General features: G+C 37.4%; 1 protein-coding gene across 42 annotated transcripts in view; it reads left to right on the top strand.

Moving 5' to 3' along the window:
* The window catches only part of ESRRG (estrogen related receptor gamma), a 393084-nt gene that overhangs the window by 239435 nt on the left and 137513 nt on the right, over positions 1-16136 (top strand). The gene's annotated exons all lie outside the window — the stretch shown is intronic.

Here is a 16136-nt window from a genome sequence, read left to right as displayed (position 1 = left end):
CCCATTTCTTTTAAAATTGAAATAAAATTTATTTTTTCATTTCATCTTCTTATACTTGCTAGAAAAATGTCTATTAGCAACCTCATGAAAGTTAGAGCGATAGAAGTACTTTTACGGAGTATAAGACAGGCATATGATGTTTTTCTGTACCACTGAATGTCTTATTCTTACTGTGGGTCATCATCCTGATTTTTTATGTCATTTTCTTATTTAGATCAAAATTATTTATAGGGCAAAGCAAAACAGCAACCCCCTCTCAAAACTTAGTATTTTGTGACATTTATGCAGAACCTTAAGTATGAAATTGGAAGAGGATTACTATACACTGTTAAGTTAGTATAGTGGGATGTATGAAATAGAAGGCCCCTGTCCTCGGTCTAATCAAGCCATTTATTATGTCCTTGTATAGAATTGTGTGCATTTATTTATATGATAACCTGCTGAAATATGATTAGTTGCCCCTGTTCACACGAGAATAGCCTAAATATATCCTTTCATCATACAATGAAAATTATATTCTCTTTTCCTGAGTAAAAACCCTTTGCAGCTTTGAGATGCTGTCTTTCTATGGGAGGGCAGATTCTCTTAAAGGGTTGTATTCTGAAACCAAACTTTAAGATAAAGCGATTAGAGGTTTTCCAAGTTATTACTCTGTAGCTTAGCAAAGATGTCTTTTACCACTCTGTGTGTTTTCATGTTGCTGTAAGTGGAAAAAAAACTGCCGCGCATCTCCTTTTCATCATTTTGATTGGAACTACATACCATATGTAATGTGTTTTGGCAGCACTTACCTAGCCAAAGAAAACAAATTAATATTAGCCATGCTGAGGGGTGTCAGAAGTATCACAGATGTGTCGATTTAGCTTTGCTCCATCACACACTCTTTCCTTAAACAACTGGTCAAGCTGTCGCAAAATGTAGCGTTGGCTACAGTGAGATTCTAATAGGTGTGATCAGAGATTGATGGCTTTGGCAAGTTAGAATGAGAAGATGATGTGGAGTTGCTGTTGCTCGTTTTGAATAGGCTCAGAAAAAACCCAACTCTAAACAAACAAAAAAATAAACAAAAATTTAAAACCCCTAAAAATCTAATTAAAAATTTTTAAGCCAGCCGTGTGTGCACTCACACACTCCCCCCCACCCCAGCCCCCCAGCCAGTTAGATATGAGACAATTTAAAGTTCTGTACATGTAGAGATGCTGGTGAGTGACATGAAAAAGTCATATCTAAAATGTACTGCTAGCTTGTTCCCAAGCATTTCTGAAATTCCTTCCCATATAAAGGTGCCAAAATGGGTGGGGAGAAAGTGACTTGTTTTACTCAGTCCGTTCTTACCTGTGATGTTGTTGCTCTTTCCCCCTTTCCTTCTATTTCTTGGTTTGTTTCTCGATCAGTTTTTGGAAGAAACACTTTTTTCAATCTCACACATGAATATTTTTAAGGAAATACAAAAAAGAAAAATCTAGTAAAAACAATAATTAACTAAAAAGGTGTAATCATGCTCTTCTATGTGTATGCTTTGCAAAGTACTACTTTGTTTGTATAGTTTTCCATATATTGAAAATATAAGACAAAGAATCAAGCAATTTTCTGTGTATTCTTTATTTACTTTTAATTTTTTTTCTGTCTTCGAATTGGCTGTAGGATTTGGGTTCTGTCTTTGTGAAGGATGAATGCCAGTGTCCCTTTAAGTTAGTATTTTACTGCTTTAGGTGAACTGTGATATACTCGATTGGCAAGTATTAATGCTAAAATGGTTTTCAGAGGAATTAATTTCAGCAAGTCTGTGAGGCTTTCTCCTGCACAATTATTTTTTCACTTTTAAGCAAAAAAAAGAGAAAAGCATCTAGTTGGAAAAAAAAGCACTGAAACTCACCCGCCATCTAAAATAGATTTAGAGTGCATTTCCAAAGCAAATGCCCATATATTGCTGGCAAAATTACCTTTGAAGAATGTTAAAATTATTACATCAAAAAGTGGATTTTTTTTTTCACTCTTTACCATGGTAGTTTAACGCTCTGTGAATGCAAGTTTTTTTCTACTGAATTATATTATTCACTTTCCCATCAGTGGAAGAATTCCCTGGCAGTGTTCTCGCAGCAGCCGCCACCGTGGTGGGACAGACGAGATGTTCCGAGGTGGCGCGAAATGCCATGTCTGCAACCAACTGTTCCCCTCAGCATTAACGGGGTGACACTGGGATTCCCTGTATCCCGGTGACATCCAGGGACATCCCGTGGCTCTCCTGGGGCCCAGTTGGCGCTGGGCGATGAGGAGGGCGCGGAGCAGCCGCCGCTGGTGGCTGCCATTGGTGTGAATGACACCTGTCCCATCCATCACCCGGCCCCGGTGTCACAGATGGAGAAACAACAATCGGCCGCATTACCCGGCGCTGCACACTTGGCTTAATTCGGCTCATTGTTCTCCCACCAATCTCGAGGATGGCTGGTTCTGCGCCGGGAGCCCAGGCAGAGGCGCGGGATGGGCTCAGGTGGTGGCACAGGGCTGCCCTTTGCTGCTCCATCAGAGGTACTCGGGGAGAGGCTGACACTGGGAGGGGGCTGGAGCTCCGGCTCCCAAGGAAGGCTGTAATTAATCAAAGAGCTGAAACTCAGGATTTCTCCTGGCGTTCCAGAAGTTTTCATTTAGCGAGCTGAGAGCGCCCGGTGCACAGCCAGGTTAACGTTTAACTCTTCAAATACTGCGTGACTGTCACCCTGAGGAGGATGAAGGGGATGCTGTGCCTATTTCCAATGGCAGGCGAAATCTCCAAAGCCATGGCTCTTCTGAAGTAGCTGGTCTGCTGCTGTTCCTCAGTAGTTAGCACTGAAAAGTCTATCTGAGACACTGAACGAAGAGGAGAGTTGCTGAGAGGCTTGTTTGGGGGAGAGTGGGGCATTTTTTGTTTTGTATTTGTGGTGGGTCTTTTAGTGCCAGGTAAGGCTAGAGCATGAAAAATCACTGTCTTGTTCTGGAAAAAAACAAACAGTAAACGTATTTGAATGCCTTCAGATACTGTAACCATTTTCCTTTCTTTCTTTCACTTTTTCATCCTTTGCAAATCAGAGACAGTTCTTAGAGGACAGTAGAACAGAATAAACAAAAAAGCAAATAGAAATTATTTTTTTCTACTGGTAAGGCCTGTGCCAGATCTGTTTTGAATGCATTTGAAACCTATTGCTTCCATGCTCTTTTCCAAGTAGTACCAAATAAATACCTGTGAAATATTGAGATGGAAACGATCATTCTTGACAAAATTTTTCTCATTTTTTTCCCTCCCTATGTGCCTGTATTTTTGTTGTAAGCTAATTCACTGTTGCTGGTTTAGTTTCAACTACTGTCAAGCAGAAAACCTGTAACATGCCAGAAGCAGGCTACAGTGTGCTGAAGACACAGCTTATGTTTGATTGTGTGTAAATACAGTTAGTTAGTTGGGTTTATCTGATAGCCTGGCAGAAAGAGAGAGGAGCAGTACAAACTGTTTTCAGTAACTGTGCTGTTCATACACCTGATAAGATTGAGAGTGCTTTTGAACTACTGATATGCTTTGAATAAGAAAAGAATAATCACATCCATTGGCACCGGCTTATCAGGAATGAAGTAAAATGCCAGCACTTTTACATTAGCAAAAGTAAATGTTTTAGACACTTTGGGCCTTTTTTCCATTTAAATTAAATAGCAGGGTGCTTTTGAGTGTGCTGTAATGAATGGAAGGATTTATTACCTTGACAAAATTACAGGTGAATGTGTTGAGAGAGGAGTCCTCGGCAACAATAACAGCTCTTTTGATAAGTGGCTACATCTATTAATGCTTTTGGTACAGAAATGCAGCAATTTTATCCTTTCTTGCTTTGTGAGGTGCAGTGGCTAACTTACAATGGGCAGTTCTTCATAGTGTAACATACTTGTGCCATTTGTGATATACTGGCAACACATTTAATATTTGGCACATAACATGGCTGTTCATGAAATAATGCTTGATCATTTATTAGTGTGTCCGCTGCCTTCAGTTGCTGTGTATTTTCATGTTTGAAAAAGAATGTATCTCAGAGTATTTGCTGGGAAGGCAAGGTATGATTCACCATTAACTTACCCCAGCAGGCACGAGGCATGCTCAGATGCATTATTATTTTCTCAAAGTTTGCTGATTTGTATTTTTGTACCCTTTTAAAATTTTATTTCTAGGTTCTTTTTATTTCACGTGTTTACAATTAATTCTGGGATATTCAAATTTGACGAATGACAGTGCAAGACCATATTTGATTGATTTTGGATTATTATTGATTACTGTCAATGAGATCCCTGTGACACTTTGAAATCAATGATATGTGATTAAACCAATGCTCCACTGTTCTATACATTAGGTAGCAGTCAAGAATTTAAGAACTGAATGTTCACAAGCTATAAATTAAGAGAATGTTCAGATTTAAATAGCCCTTTGTTTGGCATTTATTCACCAAAATATGTTTCTTAAGAAAGTTAGTTTTCCCAAGTGCGAGCTTTCAGTAAAAGAAAGGTCATTGATTTAAGGTTTATTAAATTTTAGCTAAAAAACAACTGGCTCCATTTGGGTGTAAAATAATTTAAGTACTTACTGCAGGCAACCTTCATGCTTTAAAGCTGTTGCTCAAAGGTTTCATTCTTCTATGAAGATGTCAACTGTAAATATAAAAATGCATCACTGAAAGTGTAATGGTTTAAAGATTCTAACAAATAAAAATTCCTGCCTGGGGAAAGCACTATAATCAAAATAAAGTAGTCTTAACTTTTTTTTTTTCTTTTTCCTGCGGAGGCTGCACTTGAAAAGAGTGCTTCAAGGCAGCAGGTAGCAAGGTTGGTAGGGAATGCCAATTTCCATTTATTTATTTTTTTCTCCCCCACAGATGATGATAGTCTATCTTTGGAATCAGCTATACACTTCAGCCACTAATACAGGCAATATGTAACCTGCTGCCGCCGCCTCTAAAATGCGGTATCCTGGCATTTAAGTCAACTTTATAATCTGGCAAAAACCCTACTTGGCAATATTAAAATCTAGCTTCTGAGACACTTTTATTTCTGAAAGCTTTTTATGTCTTTTTGTATCTCTTTAGCATATATTAAATTTCTCAGGAGCAGTGGCCTGGATGTACATGTGATGGATGACTAGGGTGGAGATTCTTCTCCCCCTTACCCCCCACCTTTTTTTTTTCTTCCTAATTAAAAAAAAAGGTGTAATACTTGTGCATTAGGTAATGCTGGAACAGGAATACTGCAGATGCAGCTGTTTGACAAAATTAATGTGGGGCTTTTGTACCATGGTTAGGTAAGTTAAGAGAGATTTTCCAAGGTAAGAAGGACAGTCTGCTGCAAAAGTCTGGCTTGCATCTGTTTGAAGAAATCTTTAGCTTCTACTGATAGTGGACTGATTCAAGACTAAATGAAAAAAATGTCATTCATTTTAGCAGATTTTGGATCAGTCTCTGTAATTGATTTTTAAAAAATGAATGATTTGGTAGTATTTTAAAATAAATCAATCAAGAAGTGGAGCCTGTGTCCAAGGACTCACTGCCAGGATGTGACATTTGCACCAGTATAGAGTTGCCTAAGGGAGTGTGACCAGGAAATACTAAGATTACCCCATAATATTTTCTGTGTGAGCTTAAAAGCAGTGTTGGCATTATGCCCATATCTTCAGCCTTGGGTTGCCTCAAGAAGAGGTGAAAATCCTTCAGTTGAAGGTGGTAAGACCAAGTGAGACTGATCCTTTTTTTTGTTGGTTTTATATCTGAATTGCAAGAGAGGTTGAAGTGCTGAATTTACATAAATATTGATTTATCTTGATTTGTTTCTGGTGATGAATTTGGGGTATAAAGCTGTAATGTGGAATACCTATGTGTGCTTGATGCATGGCACCTTCTTATATATTTGCAGAAACACCTTGGTGTTCCTATGCAGAATTCAGAAATCACCAAGGGTCATTCAGTGTGTCTTTGCCTATGGGAAACAAAATAAATTTTAATAAATAGAGAATTGCCTTGACTGGCCTCCAACCAACATCTTATGAAAAGGTTGGTGTAATGTTTAAGAGATATAGCAACTTGGCTTTTGGACAGAAAGCATTTTTCTCTTTGTAGGAAAAAATAGACCAAGATGGCATAACAGGATAAAGGTATTCTCTGATGCATGTTTATGCTACTTTAGTCATATAAAGAGTACCATAAAGTGGGTGTGAAAGTACCATGTACTGCCCTCCATTTTATAGACTTTTCTAGTCCAAAACTTTGTTGTAGATATCAGTGCCTCCATCTGAATGGGTAAATATGCACACGATTCCTGTCTCTGATTTCAGTGCACATTTTGCTTCCATGTGTTCCCCAAACAAAAGATTTCTGTTTTCATTTGGTTTGCTTCCTTTGAGTTTCTTATTCTCCTTGGCTATGAACACTATGTAATTTCAGACCTGTTCCTTTAATTGCAAATCACATTTTTGTCTTGGATAAAGCATTCCAATTTTTGTACAGATGAGGCATAGGTGTGACTTTATGGCCTTTTTTTTTTTTTTTTTTTTTTTTTTTTAAATGCTCGTGTGTAGATTAGTGTTGTAATTAAGAAACAAAACCTGATTTCTATGATGGTAATATCTTGAATTTCATGTGAAAATATGTTGAAGGAAGGTTTTGGTTTTTTGGTTTTTATTTTTTTTTAAATCTGCAAAAGCCTGTTCCTGTAAAGGTTCACAAAAGGATGCATTATCAGCATTCAGTACTTCTGTTAGAGCAAAGCCTATTATTTTATTAGCCACAAAGGAAAAGGTGAGTTACACAGCATATATTTATAAAGGTTGTGTCCATGACATTTGTCTCTAAGATTTGCTATCTAGAGAAGAAGAACTAGAAAAACTAAGCATGAGGGCTAAATGTAAGCATGTGCACTTCAGCAGTGGTTTTAAATTTGAACAATTGGGATTAGTGGAGTAAGGAAAAGGAAGTAGGAATGTCAGGTCTTTCTTGCCTTCTACAGTTTTTGCGCAGCAGTTGGGTTTTGTTTCCACTTTAGTGATTAGTTTTTTGTTGGAGCTGGTGAGGATTGTCTGGGAGCGGCACAAACCACAACCCATCAGCAGGCTGCTAGTCAGCAGCAGGTGTGAACAACATAAAACAGGATTAATGCTGAACCAAAGTGTGCACTAAAAACAGAACCCCTGTCTTGGTTTTACAAGGGCAGTAAGATAGAAGCACTCTTGTGTTTAGTAAACACGTGTTTAGTGGACTATGTAAATGGCTCTGCTGAGCTGCAAAGGAATAAGTGCAAGAATTATTATGCATTTGAGATTTTTAAAGACACTTTTTCCTCCTTTAAGAGTGCACCTCTGTTACTGTTAAAGCAAAGGCAGGGAGGTAAATGTCAAGGTATTCAAAATCGGTGCTTCAAAACTGAAGTGGAGGAAAGGGAGGATGGAACGTCAGCAGTCAGTGTTTAAACTTTTAGTCATTGACATAAAGGGGGAGGTAGATTTTACTGTCCTTTTGAAATCACATCTTTGCAATTTAGGGTTTAATGTCTGCTTCTATCTTCATCTCCTTTTAAAAGGCAGCTTTTCCATTCCTTTGTGTTTGCATATTTGGGAGCTGTTAAAACCGTGTATTTATTATATCCATTACTTTCAATATCAACATCTGTCTTAACTTATGCTCTGTATTATAAGTATTTTTCTCTTTCCCATTATTCCTGGAACAGATTTGAGAAGAGATTGGTATCTGTCAAGCTGTATTTACACTGCATATATAGCTTGATTTGACAAATAAAAAGACAACAAAAGAAAAGCAAAACAACAACAAAAAAATCAACACAAATCCAAAAAACTCTCAGCAAAAAAAATTCTAACAAAATATAAAAAAACCCCAAACTCTCAATTCTAAACCTCTCCAAAACCAAAATACTAACCCACAAAAACCACAATTCATTTTTCCTGAACTGGTAGCATTTTCATAAGTTCTGCAAGCTTAACCTCAGGAAAAATCATCAGATCTGTTTGCAGAGCTCTGAGGAAAATCTTACCCTTTTGAAAATCAACTTCATAGTATTTATATCAAGTCCAGTTTAACTATAATTGTGTGGTTTTTTCTATGATGTTCTTATTGGATTGCGATTGACAATTACTTTTCTCATGGAACAGAGTGAAGTTTTTTTAATCAGTCTCCTTTCATCCCCCTAACTGCCTGCAAGTTCTTAGGTTATAGAGATGTATTTACCCATGCTTTTTTGTTTATTTGTTTTGTTGTTTTTGGTATGAAATGCTTTTATGAACCATAGCTGCTTTTGTGGGGTCCAGATCACGTCTTCACAGACACCTCTGCAACTTGACTCCTTTTGCTTCAGGACATCCCTATATGCCTCTTTAGAGAGGTACAGGTCTGATTTTTTGAGGGGAAATGCTGGGTTAGGATGAGAGCTTTGCTTATGCATGCTGTGCACAAGGGAATGGCAAGCATTACCCAAGCAGGAAGATTGCATTCAGAGCTTAAATCTGAAGTTAAGGAGAATTGAGTAGGTTTGTTTGAGAGCAAAAAATAGTCAAGAATTTGTTTTCTAAAATACCTGGAGTATTCACTTTATCTTATTAATTAGTGCATTTAAATCCATCTTTAAAAGCAATTGCTTTAATGTTTAGACTGTGAAAATATACCTTAAAACACTATAAAATTAATGATTTCATTCCTTCTTAGTGCATTTCCCCCACACACAGAGTTAAGTACACAGTTTCAGTGAGAAGTATATACATCATTGTTTCAACAATGTGTTTTGATAATGAAAACAGAAGACTTGGGAAATCCTAATTTTCCAATGTATTAATGCATTATCAGTGGTGAAACAAGCTTACCAGCATAATACACATTTTGAATCCAAGCGTGGTTCTGTGATTGCTTCTCCAATAATGTGTGTGTTACTGTTGTGGCAACTTGGTGGTGGCTCAGAGGTTTATTTTTAAAGAGGGTGTTCCTGCATGTTCAGAGTTCTCTTCATCTGTTGTTGCTGAGAAAACAGCTTATATCATCGTAGTGAAATCATGACTTGTGTGATAGCATTTGTAAAGTGCTCTGCTTTTACTCACTCTCTGATGTTGTAAACTCATTACTATAGCTCAAAATGCTTTCCTGTAGTTGGTAGTACATAGTTCACTATTTCCAGAAGTTGCTGGTCCTGAAATCTGTTGCACAGGTTTACGAGTTTGCATATATGGTCAAACTCTGGGTTGTTTGACTTTTTTTTCCCCCCTTTTTCTTCCCCCTCAGAGGTGGCAATACAAAACCTTGAAGTTCAGGATTTTCAGTTAGGACATGTAAGCATACAGAAGTTGTGCTGCTTATCCAAAGTTTATCCTAAGTGCTTAACCTCTTTGGCCTTAGAATGAGTCTGGGCATCTCATGAAAGCAGTCTGTCCCCTGAGGTTTTCTGTAATTCCTGGCTTCTGCCAGGTCAGAAATAAACAAGAATAGGTTTTTTTTGATAGTGCTGCTATGTCTTCTGCCTGGACCAGATGAAACTAGGTGCTGTATTATGATGTTTATTATTATTTGAGTCCCTAATGAGTGTGTTTAAATCCCTGAAGAGATAAGTTCTTGTTTGTTTCAGGTTTCCTTTGCCAGTTTGGACCAGTTCTCATTTACCCATGCAGGTTTATTTACAGTCAGTTTCTCTTTCCAGTTATACCAGTATGCTCAGGGGAAGCAGAATATCACACAGGACGTGTCTCAACTTACACTTTTTCTTTTGCCTTGAAAATCGTGGAATTGCTTATTCTGATTAAAAAAAAAAAAACAAAACAAAAAACAAAAAAGATTTAACAAAATCAAAAAGTTTTTTTTGACTCAGTAGTTGAATGTAATTGCCAATCAGTTCCATACAATGTACCTGGTTAATACTTAATATCTATATTAAGGAAGTGCAGAGGCCCCTGTCATGCTGCTGTGTTTGGTGTACAGTGTGTAAATACGTGAGTAATTCCTATTCAAGGACTTTGCTGACTACAAAGACAAGAAATTCATGAAAGCTGCAGAAAAGGGCATGACATACTTTCCTAATGTGGCAAATACAAACATACTCTCTATGTGTGCATATATAGTTGCACAAAATCTCTGTGCATGATGTTGTATCTTTAATTTAAGCACACCAAGAAGGGCTAGCAAGGAAGTATGGGTTGTTTTATTGTAGATCAGCAGAAATCTACCTGGTGTTTGAGGGAGAGATGGGTGGTTTCATGTATGTCAGCTCAGAGAAGGTGAAGTTAATGAGAAGGAGGTGGAGGTGAAAAGCACTGTGAAAAGGAAGACAGACCAGGGAACAACACAGGCTGCTGGTGTTGACATAGCACAAGGGGTGGGTAAAGAGGTTGTAGAGACAAATCTGGGTAGTACAGGATTGCACAGAGCATCTGACTGACTGCTTACATTTAATACCTTTTTGCAATACGTTTTTAAAAAATGGTCCTTGAACAGTGATTTCAGTTAATATGCTGTATCAGTTCCCTGCTGACTCGAAAAAGAAAATGAAATTAATTGCTTCTGCTTATTTGGACAACTACTTTTTGTATAAAAAGGGCAGCTTCTGTGGTACAGTGATACTGGTGCCAGTCAAACTCTGCCAGATGTGTCACCAGATTTCTTTCTTTTTCATATATATTCTTGTTCAAGACATGTATTATAATTTTGGATATATTCTTCAGTGTGTTTTGCCCAGTGTTCCATAGAGGAAAGCATCACATGAAATTGTTAATTTTTACTGTCAAAGGCGGACCTACTGCCTCAGATTTTCTCTTCGCATTTTCTCTAGCAGTGTCAAATACTTTGTAATAACCTTAGTAGTTCTATGTATCTCCTAAGATCAGTAGAAGACATTCAGTCAAGAGACATAACCCATGATGGAAGCTGAGGCTTTTCACTGTAGATATACTAGGTATTAAGACTTCATCTAAAAACTGTGACCGTGTACTAGAAGATATATAGATTTATATATAAAGAAATGAGACCAGTTACCTGTGAAATAGTAGAGGTATTTGGAAACAGAAGGAGAATCAAAATTTTTGTTAAGTCATGAGTTTAAGATCTTGATAAGATTTCAGGCCTGTTTTGTTTTATATACAGCACTCAGGGGCTTGCTGGAGAATAGGAATGGACTTTTCTCCTTTAAGGGGAGAGAGAGAGAGGGGAAATGCGCCTTACACGCTCTTAAGTGAATTGCATTTTGGTTAAGAAAGCAAATAAGCATCTGGTCATTTATTTAACTAGTTCCCACAGTATTGCATGTAAAGGGTTTTTTTCCCTCTGCGTGCTGCTTTCTGCTACACTGATGATAATGTACCTGGAAGGAAAAGGCAGCCCGGGCTGAGGCAGCCAGCGTCAGACAGGGCGGGCTGCCATCTGTCCCACCTGCTGCATTCATGTGTCCATCTGGTTACTGCAATAGCTCAGTGCGGGCTTCAGCACAGCAACATTCAGCCTGAAAAGAAGGCAGTGTGAATTATTTAGGTAGCTAGTGTAAATAAAGAGAGAGGGAGAGGAGCAAAGGAGGGGAGTTTGGAGAGGGAGAGAGCACTCTCTTACTCCTAGGTGCTTTGGAATGTGTTAATGCATGAGAGCGTTTGATTTGCATATAGATTTAGATGTATAGATCATTGTGAAGATTACAAGCCAATGAGTTTTATCTAGATTTAGATAGCTCTCAGCCCGGTTTGCACATAAAATATAGCCAGTTTCAGGGGGAGAATCTTTGGGGACTTTAAACCTAAGTGAAACTGATGAAATGTAATGCTTTTAGGTATTAATTTAGCAGAAATAAAATATTTCCTTTAAGGGCTTTCTGTGCCCTTTGTTAACCATGAATTTATAACTGCTTTGCATAGTCAGTGCTTTATATACACTATGTGGTTTTGATTTGGTTATAGTTACATTTGTAGTCATCTGTACTTTATTCTAAGAGGAAAAGCAGTTGACAAATGCTTTTCCCTTTTCTTATTCTCTCATGTTTATCAGGTGAAGATTAAATCCAGTCATCAAACAAATAATTTTCCAGCTGTCAGTGCATATATATTGTTACACAGACAAATATATATATGCCTTTCTGCCTACATAAACATCCATTGAACACTTAAATATTTTAAAATATTTTTAATGGAAATGAAATTTAAGAAATTATGTAAGAACATAAATTCGTAGTTAGAGTGGCCTTAAAAAAATAAATAGATTTATTTTCAAGTTGCTTGCTTGAATTTCAAAATGACCACCAGAAGATTTAGAATATGGTGGATTATTTGTTTCTAAAATTGAATTATCTTTAGAAAAGAAAAATCATTAGTGCATTTAGCATAAGAGTTCATCTCCATCCTTCTGTTCTAAGCATTTTAATAATAGTCGTGCCATGTCAGATTTATTTTTTTTAATGTTTGAAACATTAGTCCAGTGCTGTGTTTAAAATAAAGAAGATTTGACTTCCTACTTCAGTATATTTCCTGATGTCAGATTCTTCTTGCTTTCAAATTTTAAATGTCACACTTCCCTGGGCCAAAGAACAAAACCAGGATCATCTTAAGAAGAATCCTTGAAATTGTGGGAGGGTTTTGTGTCATTGTTTTGCCTGGGTTTAGATCTGCAGAAGAAAGGGACACGGCATCTTGAAATCCCAGCAGCCTGGCTACTTCTGTAAGATTTGCATGAAATTCAGCTGCAGCCTTCAAAGGGATTTGAGTGGATTGGATTCTTTAAGGTTAGTCCATGTCAAACCTATTAAGTTCAATTCACATGCAAAACCCTTTTTACATTTTTTTTTAAGCCAATAAGGCTCTAACTACTATTAAGGCGGACATCGTGTACTTGCAGTAGAGCGTCCATGGTAATGGATCACCCCACTGGCACGTGTAACTAACCAATAATCCACTTTGTCATCTTTCAAATTAAAAGATCCGGTGTCCTGTATCTTCCTCAGATTGAAGAGGTATTTTCTGCAGAAGTGGAGATCCCGGAGATGATTTTAAAGTATCTGAGTTAGTTTGCATAGCCATCTTATATCTAAAATATGATCCCCTCCCATTAACTGAAGATTAATTTAGCCTTTGAAAGTGACTTAAACTCTATGATTCTTAACTTTCCAGGTCTTTGAGTTCTTACTCTTTCTGTAGAGGTATTCCACTCTTAAATAATTTTAAGAGTACAGTATGTGTGCTATGGTGAATCAGGAGACAATTGCAGAGGGGAAAAAATGATGGAAACATTTCATGGTGTATAAAAAGATTAGTGGCTACTTCAGAACTGCAAGGACATAACTTTAAGTAGAACAGCTAAATTTTAAATTTAAAAGCCGATCAAAGAAATTCCGCGTATCCCATGAGCATTTAGGCTGAAGCATCTAAATACCTTGTCCACCAGCTGGCTGTGAAAGGAGTGTCAAATGAACACACTTTGCCTCAATTAGATATTGTCAAAATAAATGGATGTTGGTAGGAATTTTGGTTAAATAAAGAGCATTCTCTGAGGTTGCCTCTCATCCTGGACCTTTCTGCCCTGTGTGTGGTCTGCAAGATTTGCCCTTCATTCTGTGGATGGCTCTGTGTTGTTATGCTTTGGTTTGAAGGTAGCAGAAGTTTTTCCAAAATGCTGGCCAGATACTGTAACCAGGTGAGCAGAATCTTGAAATCAGTTGTGTCTTAACTGCGCGGAGTCAAATTCATTTGTTTCCACAGTGCCTGCACTGCCAGCTGGATTGTCAGTTATCTGGCAGGGTGCTGGATTCAAAGTCCTGATAGCCACTCAAACTGACTGAATTTTGTTCAGTTTAAAAGGTTTAAGTGAGGGGAAAGTAGTGCCTCTTCTCCTTGTACTTTCTCTTAGTGCCGTTTGAATGTCACATTTCATGCTCAAGGAAAGCCTTGCTTTCAGTTCAGATCAAAAATGGTTGATTGGTATGTACTGATTGAGAACAGGATATCTTCCATTGACTTAGGGGTTCTGGGTGCTCCAAGCCTTTAAAAAATACAGTTCTATTAAACACTGCAAATAAGCACTTTTTCCTGTTCTATATGTCAAGGACACATACTTCATGTTTAGAATGTGGATTCTTTTCTAGCAGAAGGTGAAGAAGCTGCTTTTTAATGAAACACTAACTTTTGGGACAATATCCTGCAAAGCTTGCATGCCCAAGTCACTTGATAAAGGTAGTAAATTTCCTGGCAAAGTACTTGAAGGGTGGGGTTAAAGGATAACAAACTCTTTTCATTGGCCAGGTTCACTTGCATCTTGTGAAACAAATATTTAAATTTTTCCAGTATAGAAAAGAATAAAATTAACAAGTACTATAATTAATTGTCTTGTGTTTGGCTTCTTTTTTGTCTCATTTTTGTTGAGTTTCGTTTTTTGTTTGAAGTTTTCATCTGTTTAAAGACCTAAAGTTGCTCTGACCTATGTTCAAAATTCTTTCTTGTGTTTCATGACCTCTGAGAGTAATTTTTAAAATAAGTGCCTAAGCCAGGAATGTTTCAGCAGGTAAAAGATTACACGTAAGATACGGAATTCCAAATTTGCATGTAAGTTCATAATTTTTCATCTAAACCTTCTTTACTGACAGCTCACAAGCCATTCAGAGTTGTACAGATCTTGCAGCTTTTAGTATTGAGGCCTTGTAGAATTAATGTGTTCTGTTTACAGCATTATTAATTATATAGCAGTCCCTAGCCTTTATGTTGCTGTTTGACTGCGTTCCATAAACGCTGCTGTTTTCCTGCTAGTATGTTGTGTTGTTATATGCATTTTTCACATGTTGGTGTTTGGGGAGGTAAAGTTAGTATTTTGCTGAGGGAATAAAGGGAGTGAGAGGCGTGACTAGATGCGTGAATTCTCTTTTCCTTGGCACCCAGAACTTTGTTGCTGAGAATATTGCCAATATCTCATTGAAGAGTATAGTCGTGTTGAAAGGATTTACATATTTGTGTTGTCTTGGTGAAGTGGTTCTTTGAGCAAAAGGGTGATTTGCTATCATACTTCTTCAGAGTGCTGGAATGCAAAAAACCTATATTGATACTACTAACTCTGGGTAAAAAATAACACATCTGGCTAAATTAAATTTAAATTTTTAACAACTTTAGGTTCTAGTAACATAAACAGAGGTTGTCGTCCTTGTTCTTGTTTGTGCCTGTTGGCAAGCCCTGACTGAAGGTAGAACTGGGAGAGCAGGGTAGAGGGGGAAAAGTTAAATGGCAGAGGACTTGAATTGCTTTAGTGACAGATTCTCTCCAGAAAGGCATTAAGTTGTTTTAAGGATTAGTTTGGGAAAACTTGAATTGAATGCACTTCTCTTCTGTGCATGTATTGCATTGCTAATGCTGCCAGTCACTTATTTTTCATAAAAACAAAATTTACTTTCCAGAATGAATTTAGAGAGCACTGGGAAAGTTTTAAAAAACCAAGTTAAAAATTATGTCACGAGCTGCAAAACTGGTTGGATTTTTACCTGTGTTGTTTTAATCTGAGATTCTTTAAACTAGAGCAGATGATTACAACAGTATATATTTTACTCTTACATTATGATAATAATGACACCAGAGAAATGTTGCAGAAATTATTATCAGTGATCTAAGGGGAAAAATGTAGTTTCTCAGTCAAAACCCTTAGCAAGTTCTTTATGAATCTCTGTTTGTTCCCAGTGGAGCTCTGTCATTGCTGCAAGGTAGTTCTTACAGGAAGAATCTTGCATCCTTTCAGCTAGTCTTATACCTTTTTTCCTGGAAAAGCCTCGCCATATGAGCTGGGAGTCGGGGAGGCTGTGTGCGCAGTCCCTCTTCGGAAAAAATGCGCTCAATCTGTTTCAGACGAGTTCCCCGAAAGATGGGTTAAATCAACTGATTGAGCTGATTTTCTCTCTTGAGGTGATATTTTATTTATATGATAAAATGCTTGGAAAGTGATTAATTTGTCAGGGGAACATCTTGTTACTGTAAATTTGCCGAATGTGTAATAAAATTGCCATAACACAGATGGGAAAATGAAGATCTTTTAAAATGAAATAACTGAGCAGTCTGCCTACATTTTCAGCACTTAAAATTAACTTAGTTAAATTTCTTTGTCATTTTAACCCCTGGAAAAATGCAGACTGGGGAAGATCAGTGGCAA

This window comes from Zosterops lateralis, assembly GCF_965231275.1.
Source record: "Zosterops lateralis genome assembly, chromosome: 3".
Classification (NCBI taxonomy): Eukaryota; Metazoa; Chordata; class Aves; order Passeriformes; family Zosteropidae; genus Zosterops; species Zosterops lateralis.
The sequence above is the reverse complement of the archived record's forward strand: the minus strand, read 5'-3'. Positions and strand labels throughout refer to the sequence as shown.